Below are 23256 nucleotides of genomic sequence, written 5' to 3' on the forward strand. Positions count from 1 at the left end.
GTTGTGAGCCTTCATGTTACCATATCAATAAGATGAAAAAATGACTTGGTGTGTTGGACCAAAGGGACATGGCAATGTCACAAACTACTATTTTTCTGCATGTTTTGGGCGCTAAAGACAAATTATTGATGTAATACTTACTGGTTTCAATAACTAGTTTGGTCCCTGTTCCAAAGATTACTTTACTGCTTGTTTGAGTCACACAATGCATCTGCCTTGAACAATATCTATGAAGGACCTTTTTTTTACTCAATAACAAGACAGATCTTAGTGAGCTGCAACAATATATAACTAAACAAAGCTGGAACTACAGTGCTTTTGGTTACATTCAAATAATATTTGGGTGATTATTTTGTCTTTATTTGAAGTTGAGGAACTGGTTATACGTAAATACTGTTGTTCCTATTCCAGTATGATCAACATTGGTAGTCCTGTTTATGTTTTTATAATGTTATGTTGCACACTTACGTGAGTCAATAGTCACCTTTATTCCTTGACCGAATATACGTTTTTTCGCACTTGTCACACAGTGTTAGATCACTTATCAATTATGGAGAACTAACTTATATTTTGGTGACTAATTCCATCAGGTTGCATATATTCACTTGTTTTACATTAGTGCAGAACACTATGGGCTCAACATGTTTTGAATTAACCTGGATCATTCAGAACCTATGTATTTATCCTAACTGAAATCTGTTAAAACTAGTACAACATTTAGACGGTGATTACTGGCACAACGCACAAAAAAATAAGGAACTTACTGGATTCAATTATTAATCTCGTGCCTTTCCCAAAGATTGTCTTGGTACCACTTCCAGCAGTCACACAGTATGAATTCACGTTACATAAACTGTGCAAGGTCTATGTTGACAAGTTAGGGTCAACTCGGTCAATTCAGGAGATTAAATTCAATTACAATTCAATAAATGAACAAAAAACATTTATTTTCAAATATGATTTTTCAACTCTTTATTTTTTTACCGGAATTGATTGTAATGAAATGTAATCGGTCCCCAACTCTGATTTTGATTAATCATTGTTGGAATAAAAATAAATATCTCAGAGTTAATTGGCACAACAAAAAAACAGGTATTACAGTTTAGTACCTTTTGTATCACAAAATCTTGTATCACATCGCCTCTTTCTAAAGATCTATTTTAAATGCACTGTATAAAATAATATGAATATGTATATACTGTATGAATAGTGTGTAAGGAGTGTTTTTGTTGTCTCTTGGTGTCTTTCCTATATATAAGTCTTATTTTAATTGTATTTTGTAATTAATGTAATATATTATGTCGTTCTAGTCTATCACTGTTCTGTACTTTGTCATGTATTGGTACTCTTTATGTGGATCTCAGGAAGAACAGCTGCTGCATGTTCAGTAGATAATGGGGATCCTAATAAACTAAACTAAACCCTATTCCTACACTTAGTGTCTGCCTGTGTAAATACTAGAGAAATAAGCCATCTTAAGGTTTTAGTCACAAATGTGAATCATTCAATTAACTAACTTGAATCAAGTATTCTGCTAATTATTTTCAATTATAATTTTTTCATGTTTGATCTGGAATTTTATATGAGTACCTGAATTGACTGAAATGAAATGGAATTGTCCCAAACTCTGATTATGGCTACTCGTGGATGAAATAAAAAACAAATAGCACATTATCAATTAGCAAAAAAATTCAACAATGTACTTTGTAACTCTATGTTAATACACTGTACTTAGTGTCTGCCTGTGTAAATACATATATATAAATAGGCCACATTAATGTTTTAGTCACTCATTTGATTAATTAAATAAACTTACTTGAGTGAACTTTTAATTTTGTGCCTGTCCCAAAGATGATTTTGTTGAATCCATCAGTAGTCACACAACATTAACCCACATTACATAAACATTTAACAAAAGAATAGTTCTCAATCTAAGGCTAAAAGCATTTCACTGAAAAATACACTGAAACTTTTGAGTTTTTAAAACAATTATGAAAAATGAACTTACTCGAATCAACAGTAAGTGTTGTCCCTTTCCCAAAGATGATTTTGTTAAGTCCACCACTAGTCACACAACAATACCTCACATTACATAAACTTCTTAGCAAAAGACAAATTCATCTAATTAGAGGACAATTAGTGTCGCTGTGAAACCTACTGTAAATAGCGTGGATCAGTTTAACATGAGAACGATAGACTTGGATTTGTTAGATTTTATACACATTTGGGTCGCTTTGAAAATAGCTCTTTTAAGATATGGATCTAATATAAATTGTATATCCATCCTTATTGCCTCATATTTGCCTCCTTTTTGACTTGAACAAAAATACTGATTTTACACTTTTAAATAATTTTTTTAAACATAAATGTCTGTTTCAAACATTTCCTTTCAACTCAAACTACCTCATGATGTGAGTTGTCCTAAAGTTATTTAAACACAATATTGAAAATGAACTTACTTGAGTTAACTATTACTTTTGTGCCTGTTCCAAAGATGATTTTGTAGGTTCCACTAGTCACACATCAAGAACCCACATAACATAAACCTAGAATGACTTCTAATAAGTGGACGATTCACTGAAATAATACATTGAAAATAGTCCAAAGTATGATTATTTTGTCTTTATCTGAATTGTGGATCTGTGATCTACTACCAATGATATAAGATATCTATTAAACCATATTCTACAGCATTCTATCAAGATAATGATCAATGGATTAATGTTCACAGAATAATAACCAATACCACGTCTAGAGGTCCTCTTTGGAGAACATTTGGGAAGCTTATTCAGATCCTTCTTACACGGGAAAATGTAAGATTTAGCATTTAGAATACTTTGGGGGTAATAATACCAGTTCACAACACATACAGGTAAGAGGTCAGACTGAGACATCATTTTAAGGTGAAGGATTGGTATAAGTATGAGCTACAGTATTAAAACTGTTTTAAATCTTACTTGATTGCACAAAAAGTGTTGTTCCACTTCCAAAGATCAGCTTTTGTCCGCCAGTATTCACACACTAACTGAAGGCTTAACAAAAACAGCAAACCCCAACAGCAGAGCTTCTAACTCATCATAATCAATATTCACATACAGTGAATACACTGTTGTATCGTTTGTTATTGTATTATTCTATGTTATTGTATTCTTAACTAAATGATCCAACTATGATTCATCTTTTAACATGTATTTCACTTACTTGAGTGAATGATCAGCTTTGTTCCTTGACCAAGTATGAATTTATTCCCATATGACACACAGTGTTAGATACCATAGCAATTAATCATGGAGAACTTTAAAACACACACTTTTGATTGACTGACTATCTGACTCTTATTAAAGCAACATATTGAAACACATCTTGACATAATATATGTTTTTATCTCGGGCACAATTTACTTTCATAAAAATTCTATTGAATCTTATTAATGTGTACCAGTTGGGAAGGGATTTTGCTTACCTGTTGACACAGTTAACATTGTTCCTTTTCCAAACACTAACTTTTCTCCCACAGTCACACACTGTTGTATTGCCATACAGAAACAGCCTACCACAGCTAACTATGGTGTTCATGGTGGACTTATTGATCATTGCAATAGCTACCTCTATCTTTCAGTATATACAAAAATGCATTTCTCCCTCTTTTGCATAATATATTTATTGCAATAACCTAATATTTCACTAAAATGTTAAATCCACCGAATATTAACTGCATTTTGACACTGATAATTGAGTGAAGGGGGAAAATGTATGAACTTACTGGATTCAATAAGTAATCTGGTGCCTGTCCCAAAGATAAGTTTGCCAAAACCACCTCCAGTAGTCACACAACATGAATCCACACAACATAAACGGTACACTGTCTACGCTGAAAAGCTGCTCGTAGTTTGTTTTCAACATATTGAGGTTGAATGAAGAATATAACAACTAATATAGATGTAATGATATTCACTAATAGCTATGTTCTGAGTCTATTACAGCCTGTTTTAGGCAAAATCATAAAAATATATATAATCACTACATAATCAGGAATGCAATATTGAAATGTTTTCTCATGACAAAAAAATATATCTTTGTCTTTGATTGTATTATATGAAGTAACAAAGCTTGAATGATTTATTTTACTGGCTGAAGTACACATACTGTAGAATTAGCTCAACTGCACCCCCAAAATTGAAATGCATCTGAAAATGCTTTGGTTTACAGCACCCACTTCGAACAAAATTAACTATTTGACGCTCTGTATATCAATTTGTTGAATGTAATGAAGAATTTTTTTGTCAATTTTCATCAACTTACTTGCTTGTATAATTAGTTGGGTTCCAACTCCAAATGTTATCTTATATCCAGTATTCACACAGCCAATGGCCTCATTACAAGAACCCTACCTGTTAACATGATTTGACTGACCATTTGATTATAGGCCTACAATAAGATCTATTTTCCATATCAATTTTGGCAAGATTGTTAATACTTTCAATGCTTGACTAATTTATGATAAAGATAATACAATTTAACCTGGCTGAACAATAACTTTTGAGCCCAGCCCAAAGTAGATTTTGTTCCGTCCATCATTCACATCATTTGAAAGTTTGAATACCCACTGCATCATACCAAATACACAAAATAAAGCTTTGTGGCTGCTGTCAAATTCATTTACAAACATAAATGTTTAAAATACTCACTTGTTTCAATTATCAATTTACTTCCTTCTCCAAATATGACTTTCTGGTTGTTAACATTCACACATTGAATTAGCACTCAACAATAACCTACTCCCACAACCTACTCCAGGTTGTAATTGTGTGATAGCTTATAGAACATCCATAAATGCATCTACAGAATAATGTCCATGTAAATGGGTACTAAATGTATTACTATAAATATGTTTGGACCGTGGGTGAATGTATCACTATACTATTTAGTTTGTCAATTTGTTTAGAAACATTAAACGCAAGAAAAGATTTCTTAACAGACATCGTATTACATTAGAAAACAAGGAATTGAGTGCAGATTATTTTAATGAACGTATCTCAATTAACAGTTTAGTTCCAGATCCAAGTGGGACTTTCTGGATTCCCGATGCAGTCACACAATGATATTGTGTGACCAATAACAATTTCCACCAATTTAGTGTAATCAGTTTAAAATGAAGGTCTTTTCACATAATCAAAATCTTTGATTTGATCATTGATTTGGAAACCATTGCTGTATTTGATTCCTATTATAAGAAAAATATTACTTCTGTTAAGTAAAGATAATTCAGAAATTGTAAATGTTGAGTGAAATTAAGTTCCTTACTAGATTGTATTGAGAGTGTGGTTCCCCTTCCAAAGATCAGTCTTCGTGTCCCATCATTCACACAGTAACATATGACATAACAGAAACACTGTTTCGCTATAGTGGGTTTGGACCACTCATCCATGTTTAACTTGAACATGTTTGTGAAGTAGGATACTGTTTTTAAGTCAAACTAATTTGGGCTGTTGATATTTTTCCTTCAAACACATTGAGTTCACTTAACATTGTCATAAATCTTTTGTGAATCAACCAAGGTCAGGAATTACTCACTGGTTTCAATGATCAATTCAATTCCTGTTCCAAAAATGACCTTCCTTATTCCAGAGTCAGTCACACAATGCTTGGGCCTGAACCAAAAACGATTTGTATGCAGCATACATACTGTAGTAACGCTTCAGTTGTTTCAAGAATCTTAGGTATATAAAAATGTAACTCAATTAAACCAATTAGATATTGAATCACTCTTCAGTCTCCATCCAAAATGTGTTTAGAAGATTATTTTAATTGTGAATGTAATAATGTTGACTGATTGATCTACAGTATATGTATTTTTCAAGAGTTGGTGAAATAAATACATTTCAACCCCACATAAGGTAAGATATAATATGTTTTGTTTCTTACTTGTCTCTACAGATAGTGATGTTCCACTGCCAAAGATGAGCTTTCCCACTCCAACATTCACACACTAAAAAAAGGCTCAACAAAAACAAGCACAGAGAGACCATGTTCGCCACTCTTAAATGTGTTATTTTTTTGCAAATACTGTCAGACATTCATAAAATGCTCTCGATTTATGACGATTAACACCACTATCTTATTTTTGCACTTGCTTAAATTGACATTAAACTTTGTTCCATTTTCCCAACATTACTTAAATACTTGAATTAAATGGACTTACTTGAGTCAACAACAAATTTTGTACCTGATCCACACATTATTTTTAGGCCATCAGTCACATAACTAGAACCCACATTACATGAACCTTTTGGCAATAGCATAGTTCATCCTCTAATAATGGTGAAATTTAGCTGGAAAAACACACTGAAACTATATAAAACAATATTAGAGCATTATAAAAAATGTACTTACTTGAGTCAACTATTAATTGTGTGCCTGTCCCAAAGATAATTTTTCTTTGGCCACCACCAGTAGTCACACAACATGAACCCACAGCACATAAACTATAAAGCAAAAGTACTTTGATTTATGGATCCTTCAACTCAACATTTGAGTAGTACATTATTTCCCAGTAATATTTACAAATATTATAAATTGGCAGCGATCCTAAAATAATTGACAATGTATGTGCAGTAATGTGAATTTACTTGAGTTGACAGTCAACTTTAACCATTCCCCTTACATTACATAAATATTGAATTAAATGAACTTACTTGAGTCAACTATAAATGTTGTGCCTGATCCAAAGATGATTTTTCGGCCATCAGTCACACAACTAGAACCCACATTACGTAAACCTTTTGACAAAAGACTACTGTAGTTCATATTTTAATAATGGTGAAAATACTACACTGAAAAATATACTGAACTTGTACACAGTTGAGATTTTTTTACCTCAACATGAAATTGATATAAAAAATGAACTTACTTGAGTCAACTATTAATTGTGTGCCTCTCCCAAAGATCATTTTACTGAGGCCACCAGTAGTCACACAACATGAACCCACAGCACATAAACTATAAAGCAAAGTAACTTTGATCTATGGATCCTTCAACTCAACATTTGATTTGGAATCACATTATTTCCCAGTAAGTACTTCTTGTTGTGAGCCTTTATGTTACCATATCAATAAGATGAAAAAATGACTTGGTGTGTTGGACCAAAGGGACATGGCAATGTCACTAACTACTATTTTTCTGCATGTTTGGGGCAATAAAGACAAATTATTGATGTAATACTTACTGGTTTCAATAACTAGTTTGGTCCCTGTTCCAAAGATTACTTTCCTACTTGCTTGAGTCACACAATGCATCTGCCTTGAACAATATCTATGAAGGACCTTTTTTTACTCAATAACAAGACAGATCTTAGTGAGCTGCAACAATATATAACTAAACAAAGCTGTAACTACAGTGCTTTTGTTACATTGAAATAATATTTGGGTGATTATTTTGTCTTTATTTGAAGTTGAGGAACTGGTTATACGTAAATACTGTTGTTCCTATTCCAGTATGATCAACATCGGTAGTCCTGTTTATGTTTTTATAATGTTATGATGCACACTTACGTGAGTCAATAGTCACCTTTATTCCTTGACCGAATATACGTTTTTTCGCACTTGTCACACAATGTTAGATCACTTATCAATTACTCATGAAGAACTAGCTTGTATTTTGGTTGACTAATTCTATCAGTTTGCTTAAATTCACTTGTTTTACATTAGTGCAGAACACTATGGACTCATTAAAAAAATGAATTAACCTGGATCATTCAATACCCATGTATTTATCCGAACTGAAATCTGTTCAATCTAGTACATTTAGACGGTGATTATTGGCACAATGCACAGAAAATAATTAACTTACTGGATTTGAGTATTAATCTTGTGCCTGTCCCAAAGATAATCTTGGAACCACCTCCAACAGTCACACAGTATGAATTCACATTACATAAACTAAACTGTTTTCCCTGAATTTGTTATCATGAAATGTATTCAGCCACAACTCTGATTTTGATTCATCCTTGTTGGAATAAAAACAAATATCTCAGAGTTAATTGGCACAGAAAACAGGGATTACAGTAAAGTACTGTAACACCAAATCTTGCATCTCATCTTTCTAAATATCTATTTTAACTGTACTGTATATAAGAATATGAATATGTATATATGAATAGTGTTTAAATAGTGTTTTTGTTGTCTCTTGGTGTCGTTCCTATATATAACTACTATTTTATTTGTATTTTGAATTGAATATAATATCTTATGTTGTTCTTGTTTATTACTCTTCTGGTCTTTGTCATGTATATTTGGATTTGTTAGATTTTGTACACATTTGGGTCACTTTGAAAATAGCTCTTTTAAGATATGGATCTAATATAAATTGTATATCCATCCTTATTGCCTCATATTTGCCTCCTTTTTGACTTGAACAAAAACTATGAAAGACCTTTCCTGACACAGCAACAGCCCAGGTCTTAGTCAGCTTCAACAACAACAAAAAGTAACTTTCTTTCCATCTAAGTAATGTTGAATGTGGATTACTAAAATCGCTTAGCAAAATCAATGTTCTCATCTGCTATTGAATTGATTTCTTCACTGAAATAATACCTTGAATATAGTCAATTAAAACTGTGTAGATCATTCAACAGAAAAACAGTCGATTTATAAAGACTCATTTTGCACTTTTTCAAATGACTTTTTAAACATAAATGTCTGTTTAAAACATTTCAATTCAATTTAAAACTACCTCATAATGTGAGTTGTCCTAAAGTTCTTCAACACAATATTGAAAATGAACTTACTTGAGTTAACTATTACTTTTGTGCCTGTTCCAAAGATGATTTTGTTGGCTGCACCAGTCACACATCAAGAACCCACATAGCATAAACCTAGAATGTCTTCTAATAAGTGGACGATTCACTGAAATAATACCTTGAAAATTATCCAAAGTATGATTATTTTGTCTTTATCTGAATTGTGGATCTGTGATCTACTACCAATGATATAAGATATCTATTAAACCATATTCTACAGCATTCTATCAAGATAAGGATCAATGGATTAATGTTCACAGAATAATAACCAATGCCACGTCTAGAGGTCCTCTTTGGAGAACATTTGGGAAGCTTATTCAGATCATTCTTACAAGGAAAAATGTAAGATTTTGCAATTAGAATTATTTGGAGGTAATAATACCAGTTCACAACACATATAAGTGGTCAGACTGAGACAACATTTTAAATTGAAGGATTAGTAAAATTTGAGCAACAGTTTTAATATCTGTTTTAAATCTTACTTGATTGCACAAAAACTTCTGTTCCACTTCCAAAGATCAGCTTTTGTCCGCCAGTATTCACACACTAACTGAAGGCTTAACAAAAACAGCAGACCCCAACAGCAGAGCTTCTAACTCATCATAATCAGTATTCACATACAGTGAATACACTGTTGTATCGTTTGTTATTGTATTATTGTTATTGTATTCTTAATTAAATGATCCAACTACAGTATTATTAATCTTTTAACATGTATTTCACTTACTTGAGTCAATGATCAGCTTTGTTCTTTGACCAAGTATGAATTTATTCCCATATGACACACAGTGTTAGATACCATAGCAATTAATCATGGAGAAAACACATACTTTTGATTGACTGACTATCTGACTCTTATTAAAGCAACATATTGACACACATTTTGACAAAATATACGTTTTTGTGGTCGTTTACTGTTTTTTTTAAATATCCCAGGCACAATTTACTATCATAAAAATGTAAGTGAATCTATTTAATGTGTACCAGTTGGGAAGGAATTTTGCTTACCTGTTGATACAGTTAACTGTATTCCTTTTCCAAACACTAACTTTTGTCCCACAGTCACACACTGTTATATATCCATACAGAAACAGCCTACCGTAGCTAACTATGGTGAAGATGGTGGACTTATTGATCATTGCAATAGCTACCTCTGTCTTGCATTATATACTAAAATGTGTTTCTCACTCTTTAGCATAATATATTCATTGCAATAACCTAATATTTCACTAAAATGTTAAATCCACCGAATATTAAATGCATTTTGATACTGATAATTGAGTGAAGGGAGAAAATGTATGAACTTACTGGATTCAATAAGTAATCTGGTGCCTGTCCCAAAGATAAGTTTGCCAGAACCAACTCCAGTAGTCACACAACATGAACCCACACAACATAAACTGCACACTGTCTATGCTGAAAAGCTGCTCATAGTTTGTATTCAACAAATTGAGGTTGAATGAAGAATATAACAACTAATATAGATGTAATGGTATTCACTAATAGCTATGTTCTGTGCCTATTATAGCCTGTGTTATGTAAATTCATAACAAAAAAGATTACTTAATCAAGAATGCCATATTGACATGTTTTCTCATGGTAAAAATATAGACGTTTCTCTTTGATTGTATTATATTAAGTAACAAAGCTTGTTTGACTTATTTCACTGGCTGAAGTACACATACTGTAGAATTAGCTCAACTGCACCCCCAAAAATGTAACATCTGAAAATGCTGGGGTTTACACCAGAGCTCAGTAGTTACAGCACCACTTTCTAACAAAATTAACAATTTAACGCTCTGTAAATCAATTTATTGAATGTAATAAAATTAATTGATTGTTTGATACATTTTCATGAACTTACTTGATTGTATAATTAGTTGGGTTCCAACTCCAAATGTTAATTTATTTCCAGTATTCACACAGCCAATGGCCTCATGACAAAAACCTTACCTCTTGACATGATTTCACTGACCATCTGATCATAGGCCTACAGTCATATTTATTTTCCATATATATTTTATCAAGATTGTCAATACTCTCACCACTTCACTTATTTCTGATAAAGATAATATCATTTCAACCTGGCTGAACAATAACTTTAGTAACCTGCCCAAAGTAGATCATTACAAATGAACCCAATAAAGGTTTGTGTCTGCTGTCAAATGAATGTATGTATATATATAAATACTCACTTGTTTCAATTACCAATTTAGTTCCTGCTCCAAATATGACTTTCTGGTTGTTAGTAATCACACATTGAATTAGACCTCAACAATAACCTACTTCACAACCTACTTCAGAATAGAATTGTGTGATAGTTTCTAAAACACCCATAAATGCATCTACAGAATCATTTCCATATCAATTGTTACTAAATGTTTTATTATGAAAATGTTTGGACAGTGAGTAAATATATCACTATACTATTTTGTTTGTCTATTTGTTTAGAAACATGTCAGGCATGAAGAAAATGTCTTAACAGACATCGTACATCATATTACATTAGAAAGCAAGGAATGTTGAGAGTTGATTGTTTTGAATTTGAGGATTGCATGCTTTCTAGTGTATATGAGGACATTTACATTAACCATATCTAAATAATATTGAATGTTTGTGTAACAAACAAGACTTTTAACGAATTGATATTCTTTTGATGGAAGTGGTAAAAGATAGTCTTACTAGATTCTATATATAGTTGTGTTCCACTTCCAAAGATCAGATTCCATGTATTCACACGGTATGGCCGATCAAAAAACACAGGCAACTTAGATTTTTTTTTTGCAATCCTTTTTTGAAAATGTTATGTACTTGTAATATTTTTGGAATACTTACTGGGGAAAAAACATAATCTTTGTGCCAAGTCCAAATATAACTTTGTTGTCTCCATAAGTCACACATTGTTGCATATCTTAGCAATTACTGGTACAAGTTACTATCGAATTTAAACAAAATTGTATTACAAAGGAGAGAACATAATCATGGTAGTTTGGTTGGATTACATTGATTATTTAGGTGTCTGCACTGTAAATATACAGTATAAACATATTATAGTAGTGGGATTGTATCATTTGTGTTATTTTTTACAATAGAAAGTGTATACAGTATCTCCCGTGTATAATCAGCTAGAAGCACTCACTTGTCTCAATGAATAGTTTAGTTCCAGATCCAAAGAGGACTTTCTGGATTCCAGATGTAGTCACACAATACAACAAGCCTGACCAATAACCATCTTCCCCAATTTAGTGTAATCATTTGAAAATGCAGGGCTTGTCACAGACAATGACTTAGAAAGTATGGTAGTATTTGATTCTTATTGTAAGAAACATATCAGATTCAACTATTTATTTCTGTAAAGTAAAAATATTTTCAGGAATTTGAAATGGTGAGTGAAATTTAGTTCCTTACTAGATTGGCAGTGGAACGACACTGTCAATACAAAGATCAGTCTTCGTGTCCCAACATTCATTCAGTAACATATGACATAACAGAAACACTGGGATTGGGACTACTCATAAATATTTTACTTAAAATGTTTGTGAAGTAGGATACTGTTTTTAAATCAAACTAATTTAGGTTGTTGATAATTTCCCTTCAAACACATTGAGTTCATGTAACATTGCCATAAATCATTAGCCTGAAGTATTATGTCATCTGTGATTAACAGAATCAACCAAAGTCAGGAGTTACTCACTGGTTTCAATGATCAATTCAATTCCTGTTCCAAAAATGACCTTCTTCAGTCCAGAGTCAGTCCCACAATGCTTGGGCCTGAACCAAAAGGTAATTGTATGCAGCATGCATATTGTAATAAAGATTCAGTTGTTTAAATAATGTTAGGAATATAAAAATTAAGTCTTCGGATTAAACCAATTAGATATTGAATCACTCTTCCATCTACATCCAATATTTGTTTAGAAGATTGACAGTTAAAATATTGTTTATTGATTGATTTTAAGAATATTTATTTTTCAAGAGTTGATGAGATCAACCTAGATAACTAATTCTCAACCTTACCTAAAGCAATATTTAATATTATTTGTTTTATAAAACACACTACATTTATGACACTTAACACCACTATCTTGTTTATACACTTACTTAAATTGATAATCAACGTTGTTACATTACCCCAACATTACATAAATATTAAATAAAATTAACTTACTTGAGTCAACAATTAATTTTGTACCTGATCCAAAGATCATTTTTAGGCCATCAGTCACACAACTAGAACTCACATTACATAAACCTTTTGGCAATAGACTAGTTCGTCCTCTAATAATGGTGAAATTTTGCTGGAAAAACACACTGGAACTTGTACACAGGAATTTTCCAAAATATTAAAACAATATAAAAATGGACTTACTTGAGTCAACTATTAATTGTGTGCCTGCGCCAAAGATAATTTTACTGTTGCCACCACCAGTAGTCACACAACACGAACCAACAGCACATAAACTATAAAGCAAAAGTACCTTGATTTATGGATCCTTCAACTCAACATTTGTACATTATTTCCCAGTAATATTTACAAATATTATAAATTGGCAGCGATCCTAAAATAATTGACAATGTATGTGCAGTAATGTGAATTTACTTGAGTTGACAGTCAACTTTAACCATTCCCCTTACATTACATAAATATTGAATTAAATGAACTTACTTGAGTCAACTATAAATGTTGTGCCTGATCCAAAGATGATTTTTCGGCCATCAGTCACACAACTAGAACCCACATTACATAAACCTTTTGACAAAAGACTACTGTAGTTCATATTTTAATAACGGTGAAAATACTACACTGAAAAATATACTGAACTTGTACACAGTTGAGATTTTTTTACCTCAACATTGCATGTATATAAAAAGTGAACTTACTTGAGTCAACTATTAATTTTGTACCTGTCCCAAAGATGATTTTATCGAGGCCACCAGTAGTCACACAACACGAACCTACATTACATAAACTACTATGCAGCAAAATTACTTTGATCTATTGATTCATTAAGTCAGATCTTTTTTTATTTTTTATTCCAGTAAGTACTTCTTGTGAGCCTCTATTTTACTATATCAGTAAGATGAGACAATAACTTGCTTTGTTGGACCAAAGAGACATGGCAACGTCACAAATTACTATTTTTCTGCATGTTTGAGGCGCTATTGATGTAATACTTACTGGTTTCAATAACTAGTTTGGTCCCTGTTCCAAAGATTACTTTCCTACTTGTTTAAGTCACACAATGCATCTGCCTTGAACAATATCTACGAAGGACCTTTTCTTACACAATAACAAGACAGATCTTAGTGAGCTGCAACAATAGATACGTTGAGAATCTGTAAACACTGTTGTTCTACTTCCAAATATCACTAATACCTATTCATATAATATCATTTTCATAATGTGAAGGGTTACACACTTGTTAAATTGCACAACCATGATTAATCCAATCTTTTAAATTGCATTTGCACTTACGTGAGTCAATGGTCAGCTTTGTTCCTTGACCGAATATGACTTTGCTCCCACTTGTCACACAGTGCTTGACACCTTAACAATTACTCATGTAAATAAATGGTCTTTACATTTTGGTTGACTAAATCTATCAGTTTGTATGCATTAACTTTTTTACTTTAGTTTTCAACACTACAAACTCACAAAAAAAATCTAAGTAATCATTCAATAGCCATAACTTAATATTTGGTTAAATCTGTTGAATCTAGTACAACATTCAGACTGTGATTATTAGCACAATGCACAAAAAAAGTATTAACTTACTGGATTCAATTATTAATCTTGTGCCTTTCCCAAAGATAATCTTGTCACCACCTCCAGTAGTCACACAGCATGATTCCACATGACATAAACTGTACAGGGTCTATGCTTACAAGAATTATGGCAATTCAGTCAATTCAGGAAATGAAAGTAAATGACCATTTAATAATTTAAAAGGGACGATTATTTTCAATTATGATTTTTTAACTCTTGATCTGAAATGTAGTTTTACTAGCTGAATTGACTATAATGAAATCGGCCCCCAACTCTGACTTTAACTACTCGTAGTTGGAATAAAAACATCATAGCACATGATCAATTAGCACAAAAAACAAACAGGTATAACACCTGTAGTACAATGTAAATAGACCACCTTTTAAGGTTTTTGTCACTAATGTGATTAATTTAATGAACTTACTTGAGTCAACTATTAATTTTGTGCCTTTCCCAAAGATGACTTTGTTGACTCCATCAGCAGTCACACAACATGAACCCACAGCACATAAACCTTTTAGCAAAATACTAGTTGATCTTCTAAGGCTAAGAGCATTTCACTGGAAAATACACTGAAACTCTTACAGTTTAGCTTTTTGCCCCCCAAAATAATTTTGAAATACAAACTTACTCGAATCAACTATTAGTTTTGTGTCTGTTCCAAAGATGATTTGGTTGAATCCACCACTAGTCACACAACATGAACTCACAATACATAAAACTTTTAGCATAAGACTAATTCATCTTCTAAATAGTGGGAAATGAGTTCACTGTGAATCAGACTGAAAACATTAGGCCAAATACTGTGCGGATCAGTTTAACATAGATGGACTTGGATTTTTGGGGATTTCATACACATTTGGATCACTTTGAAAATGTCTCTTTTAAGATATGGATATGATATCAATTATTTATCTTTATTGCCAACATTGTTTGTCTGTTTCTGTTTAATCACATTATTTACCATAAACTGCCTCATTCTATGAGAAACTATGCAACAATATGAATACGATTAAACAATGATCTGGCTTGTTGGACCGAACGGATGAGACAATGTCACTAACTCCTCTCTTTCTACATGTTTTGTGGTCAAAAGCTATTCTCAATGTAATACTTACTGGTTGAAAATTCAGTTTGGTCACTGATCCACATTTTCTGACACAGCAACAGCCCAGATCTTAGTCAGCTTCACCAATATGTCATTTTAAAAACAAAGCTAGAACTACAAGTAACTTTTGTTCCATCTAATCAATATGCTATGTGGATGCGATACCATAGAGTAGGCTATTTTATGGTATATAAACTCAGCTCAGACTAATCTTTTATGTGTATTTTAATATTTTTCCCCAATATTAAAACAATATTAAAAATTAACTTACTTGAGTCAACTATTAATTGTGTTCCTCTCCCAAAGATCATTTTACCGTTGTTACCAGTAGTCACACAACATGAACCCACAGCACATTAACTATAAAGCAAAGTAACTTTGATTTATGGATCCTTCAACTCAACATTTGATTTGGAATCACAGTATTTTCCAGTAAGTACTTCATAATATGAGCCTTAATGTTACTAATCACTCATATGATGTTGTTTTCAGATTAAACAATGACTTGGTTAATTGGACTACTTCTTTTCTGCATGTTTGGGACACTAGACAAATGATGTAATACTTACTGGTTTCAATAACTAGTTTGGTCCCTGTTCCAAAGATTACTTTACTGCTTGACAGAGTCACACAATGCATCTGCCTTGAACAATATCTATGAAGGACCTTTTCTTACACAATAACAAGACAGATCTTAGTGAGCTGCAACAATAGATAACTAAACAAAGTTGTAACTACAGTGCTTTTGGTTACATTCAAATAATATTTGCGTGATTATTTTGTCTTTATCTGAAGTTGGGAATCTGGTTATCGGTAACAGTGTCGTTCTACTTCCAAATATCACTAATAAATATTCATATAATATAGTTTTAATGATGTGAAAGGTTGCACAACCATGATTAATCCAATATTTTATTAAATTGCATTTGCACTTACGTGAGTCAACAGTCAACTTTATTCCTTGACCGAAAATGAGTTTGTTCGCACTTGTCACACAGTGATAGACGTCTTAGCAATTACTCATGGACACAACTTTGGACACAAATGGTCTTTAGATTTTGGTTGATTAAATCTCTCAGTTTGCATACATGGACTTGTTTTACATTAGTTTACAACATTATGGATTTATTTTAAATGAACCTCGATCATTCAATAGCCAGGTATTTATCCTAACTTGTGTTAAATCTGTTGAATCTAGTACAACTTTTAGACAGTGATTATTGGCACAATGACATAAAAAATTATTTACTTACTGGATTCAATTATTAATCTTGTGCCTTTCCCAAAGACAATCTTGTTACCACCTCCAGTAGTCACACAGCATGAATCCACATGACATAAACTGTACAGAGTCTATGCTTACAAGAATTAGGGCAATTCAGTCTATTAAGGAAATCAATGTAAATTACAATTCAATAATTTAAAAGGGATATTTATGTTCAATTATGATTTAAATGATTGATCTGACATTTTATTTTACTTCCTGAATTGACTGGAGTGAAGTGTAATCGGCCCCCAACAGACTTTGACTACTGATAGTTGGAATAAAAACAAGTAGCACATGATCAAGTAGCACAAAAAACAGGTATAACAGCTGTAGTACTATGTAACATGTTACTGCACTGTAATTGGTGTCTGCGCGTGGGAATCTATGTAAATAGACCACCTTTTAAGGTTTTTGTCACTAATGTGATTAATTTAATGAACTTACTTGAGTCAACTTTTAATTTTGTGCCTGTCCCAAAGAAGATTTTGTTGACTCCACCAGCAGTCACACAACATGAACCCACATCACATAAACCTTTTAGCAAAATACTAGTTCATCTTCTAAGGCTAAGAGCATTTCACTGAAAAATACACTGAAACTCTTTACACAGTTTAGATTATTTTCCCCCCAAAATGATTTTGCCTGATTATTTTGTCTTTATCTGAAGTTGAGAATCTGGTTATCCGTAACACTGTTGTTCTACTTCCAAATACCACTAATAAATACTAACATAATATTGCTTTTGTAATGTGAAAGGTTGCACACATGTTAAATTGCACAACCATGATTAACCCAGTCTTCTAAATTGCATTTGCACTTACGTGAGTTAATAGTCAGCTTTACTCCTTGACCGAATATGACTTTGTTCGTGCTTGTCACACAGTGTTATATTCCTTAGCAATTACTCATGCACACAACTTCGGACACAAATGGTCTTTACATTTTGGTTGAATAATTCTATCAGTTTGCATACATTAACTTGTTATACATTAGTTCACAAAACTATGGACTGATAAAAAAATATAACTTACTTGAGGTAACTATTAATTTTGTGCCTGTCCCAAAGATGATTTTGAATCCACCCGTATTCACACAACAAGAACCCACATTACATAAACCTCTTAGCAAAATAATGTTCTCATCTGCTAGGGAATTGATTTCTTCACTGAAACAATGCCTTGTATATAGTCAATTAAAACTGTGTGAATCACTCAATAGAAAAACAACTTAAAGACTGATTTTACACTTTTGGATCACTTTTCAAATCTGAATGTCTTTTGCGTTTGAATTAATTACCTAATGATGTGATTTGTCCAAACGATCTTTAACACAATATTGAAAATAAACTTACTTGAGTTAACTATTACTTTTGTGCCTGTTCCAAAGATGATTTTGTTGGCTCCAAGAGTCACACATCAAGAACCCACATAACATAAACCTAGAATGTCTTCTAATAAGTGGACGATTCACTGAAATAATACCTTGAAAATAGTAATAAACTATGATTATTTTGTCTTTATCTGAATTGTGGATCTGTGATCTTATTTCAATGACGTAACATATCTATTAAACCATATTCTACAGCCTTTCATCAGGATAATGATCAATGCCACTTGTAGAGGTCCTCTTTGGAGAACATTTGGGAGGCTTATTTCTATAACTATTTCAAGGGAAAATGTAAGATATTGCATTTAGAATTCTTTGGGAGTAATACTATCATTTTACAACACATATACGTGGTCAGACTGGAACATAATTTTAAGGTGAAGGATTGGTATAAGTATGAGCAACAGTATTAATATCTGTTTTAAATCTTACTTGATTCCACAAAAACTGTTGTTCCACTTCCAAAGATCAGCTTTTGTGTTCCAGTATTCACACACTAACTGAAGGGTTAACAAAAACAGCAGACCCCCAACAGCAAAGCTTCTAACGCATCATAATCAATATTCACATACAGTGAATACAGTGTTATATAGTTCTTTTTGTATTTTGCTTATGTTATTGTATTCTTAAATGACAACTATGATTAATATCATATTATTAATGAATTTTCACTTACTTGAGTGAATGATCAGCTTTGTTCCTTGACCAAGTATGAATTTATTCCCGTATGACACACAGTGTTAGATACCATAGCAATTAATCATGGAGTGATTTTTAAACACACCGTTTTGATTGACTGACTATCTGATTCTAATTGAAGCACAACATATTGAAGAATATTTTGACATAATGTATGTTTTTGGGGTAGTTATTGTGTTTAGAAAAATATCTCGGGCACAATTTGCTTTCATAAAAATGTAATTGAATCTATTTAATGTGTACCAGTTGGGAAGGGATTTTGCTTACCTGTTGATACAGTTAACTGTATTCCTTTTCCAAACACTAACTTTTGTCCCACAGTCACACACTGTTATATATCCATACAGAAACAGCCTACCGTAGCTAACTATGGTGAAGATGGTGGACTTATTGATCATTGCAATAGCTACCTCTGTCTTTCAGTATATTCAAATCTATTTCAGACTCTTTTACATAGGCCTAGTATAAACTAATATTTCACTACAATTTTCAAATATTAAATGCATTTTATTACTGATAATTGAGTGAAGGGGGAAAATGTATGAACTTACTGGATTCAATAAGTAATCTGGTGCCTGTCCCAAAGATAAGTTTGCCAGAACCACCTCCAGTAGTCACACAACATGAATCCACACAACATAAACTGTACACTGTCTATGCTGAAAAGCTGCTTATAGTTTGTATTCAACAAATTGAGATTGAATGAAGAATATAACAACTAATATAGATTTCATGATATTCACTAATAGCCATGTTTTAAGTCTAGTTTAGCCTTTTTTATGGCATTCTTGATTATGTAGTGATTATGTAATCAATTCCTTACAATTGATTACATAATCAAGAATGCCATATTGACATGTTTTCTCATGACAAATGTAGATCTCTCTTTCTTAGATAATATTATATAAGGTAACAATGTTTGTTTGACTAATTTCACTGGTTCAAGCACATTTACAAATAGCTCAACTGCACCCATAAAATCTGAATTGCTGGAGTTGATACCAGAGCTCAGTCGTTACAGCACCCCCCTTGAACAAAATAAACAATTCAATTGATGCTCTGTATATCCATTCATCAAATGATTGGAATGAATACAGACATAACCCTTTACCAAGAAGACGTTTTGATTCAGTTATAAACTCATTTTAGGGAGATATTTGTTTCTAGTTTAAAATCCAACGGACATTTAAAGAAATCAAACAATAACTTAATAAAGTAATGCATATAGGTTCTTACTTGTCTCAATTATTAACTTTGTTCCTGTTCCAAATGTAAGCTTCCCTCCAGAGTTAGACACACAGTGGTAGATTGCAATACATTTACAACATGCTTTACTAGATGGTCTTCTTTTCATTTTCTAAATGTCCTTATTTCTCATGAACAACTTATTAGGAAGTTATAAAAATGCACAGTATTTTGTTTTATTTACCGGATTCAACTAACAATTGGGTTCCATTTCCAAAGATAAGCCTGTTACTATTCCCCCTTGTCACACAGTACTTTGTTTTACTTACCAGATTCAACTAACAAATGGGTTCCATTTCCAAAGATAATCCTGTTACTATTCCCCATTGTCACACAGTGTTTTGTTACCAGCTAAAAACCAGATGCCAAATTCGAACATGACAAAATAATGGAATAGTGTTTTAAAATAGTGTGATTTTTTTATATTAACTCCCTCTACTTCATCTACAGTATATTTACAGTGAATTACAGATTTTACTTACGTGTCTCTACAACCACTTTAGTTCCACTTCCAAAAATAAGCTTGTATCCCCCCTGGGCAGACACACTGAGCTACACACCTTACCAAATACTCTAAAATGTAAGTGTGATAGAGGGTAGACCAACTACCAATATGTAATCATTCTAACAAGGTAAATTACAGTAAATGGTAAATAATCAATTAACCTTTTATAGATGTGAAGATTTTAAACTCGTACCACCAATATTGTAATTCATTTTGTCATATTACTCTGTATCAATTAGCATACTTGATCATGTAAGCCTACAGTCATCATGACGTTACACCACACATACTTATTTCATAATGCCATAATTAAACCTTAATTTCCGTCCTTATTTCTACATAGAACTTCACACAAACCTCTGAGCAACACCATATCAAAGCTAATTATTTCACATGCTTATAGACATGCAAAACCATGAAAATAATGAACATTCTCAAAAAGGCCCTTTGACTTTCTTTCTAAAGCAAACTGTACTTACTGCTTAGTACTAGTAGCCTTGTGCCTCTCCCAAAAATGATCTTTGTACCGGCATCATTCACACAGCCTGACACACCAGTATATAAACTCCCAATGCATAGGTCACCTCATCTCAGCAGAAAACACTTCAAATTACAATCTGAACCTGTCCAAACTGATTCAGTATAAAATCAGTACAAAAAAATATTAAAATAAGTTTAAATTATGATGATGGATTCATCACCTACCAGTATTTATGAACAGTTGGGTTCCCCTACCAAACACAAGTTTTCCTGCTGTCCCAGTAGTCACACAGCATTAAACTGCAGTACAATTACAGCAGTTTGTTGTGCACTTATATAATACTGTAAGTCTTGAGACGAGACAATGCATTTTTAACTCATTCTCAGATATATCTTGAAATCACTCAACCAACCAACTTCAGGTTGTTATTTGAATAGAAGTTCTGCCCTTTATCCACACAAAGCCAACACTGTAGTTAGTTTAGGCTGATTACCTGATTTGTGTATCTCACTATTTATTTAATTAGGGTAGTTGTTAAAGAAAAGTCCCAGTGATGTTATACTTGAAATAATCTCACCTTTCTCTACAAACAGTTGAGTCCCACGTGCAAAAGTAATTTTGTCACTTGTTCTTGTCACACAGTGTATTCTTGCTCACTAAAAACCTGATTTGCCCAGACTTCCTGACTAGACATTTTAAGTCACTATTTTAAGTAACTTCTCACTATTAAGTTCTGGTTACCCAATGGAAACAACATCCAAAAAAGTAAAACGTAGGAACATAGAAAGTTTTGTTAACTTTTTAAGAGAACTTAGAGTTTTTGGGGTTAAATCCAAATAATACCATATATTTTACTGTTGGGAATACATTTAATTCAGTATTTAAGCGAGAAATATATTAAACTTACGTGTCTCCACAATCATTTTTGTTCCACTCCCAAAAATAAGCTTTACTCCCCCCTGGGTATTCACACTGAGATACAGACCATGACGATTACTCTGTACTAAAAATGGACCATTTCCAAATCATCTCTTCATAGATAACAAAATGCTAAATATGGACTGAAATTAAAACTGAAAATGTTTAAATATTAAGTAATATTATAATGCATTTTGCTACATTCTACTGTATGAATTGGAATTATTTTATCAGCTAAGCCTAATGAAGTTACCACACACAGACTTATTTCATAATGCCATGATGAAACCTTAATATTTGCCCCTATATCTATGTAGACCTTGACACAAACCTTTGAGCAACACCATATGAAAGCCTTTTTTCCTTTCTTACATGCTTATAGACATGCAAACCCATGAAAATACTGAACAAGGACTGCATGATATTATTCAAAAAGGCAGTTTGACCTTCTTTCTAAAGCAAACTGGGTTTACCGCTTAGTGCCAGTAGCCTTGTGCTTCTCTCAAAAACAATAGTATCATTCACACAGCCTGACACAATGAATAGTTCACCTCATCTCAGCAGAAAACAGTTGAAAATTACAATCTGAATCTGTCCAAACTGATTCGGTATTAAATCAATGCTAAAAAGATACAAATACGTTTAAAATATGATGATGGATACATCACCTACCAGTATTTATGAACAGTTTGGTTCCCCTGCCAAATATTAATTTTCCTGTTGTTCCAGTAGTCACACAGTGTCAAACTGCAGTACAATTACAGCAGTTTGTTGTGCACCTATACAATATTGTAATACTTCATGAGACAATGCATTTTTATCTCATTCTCAGATATATCTTGAAATAACTCAAACCAACTTTAGGTTGTTATTTGAATATTGAATATAAATGTTCTGCCCTTTATCCACAAAGCCAACATTGTAGTTAGCTTAGGCTACTGGTTACCTGATTTGTGTATCTCACTATTTATTTATCTATGGTATTTGTTTAAAATAAGTGTCCCAGTGATGTTAAACAATCTCACCTTTTTCTACAAACAGTTGAGTCCCACGTGCAAAATAAATTTTTTCACTTGTCACACAG

General features: G+C 32.4%; 1 protein-coding gene across 1 annotated transcript in view; it reads right to left on the reverse strand.

Annotated features, from left to right (window-relative positions):
• Positions 1 to 23256, reverse strand: part of LOC120055299 (M1-specific T cell receptor alpha chain-like) — a 45888-nt gene that overhangs the window by 20241 nt on the left and 2391 nt on the right. The gene's annotated exons all lie outside the window — the stretch shown is intronic.

The sequence above is a fragment of the Salvelinus namaycush genome, chromosome 11 (genome assembly GCF_016432855.1).
Source record: "Salvelinus namaycush isolate Seneca chromosome 11, SaNama_1.0, whole genome shotgun sequence".
In the NCBI taxonomy this organism is placed as follows: domain Eukaryota; kingdom Metazoa; phylum Chordata; class Actinopteri; order Salmoniformes; family Salmonidae; genus Salvelinus; species Salvelinus namaycush.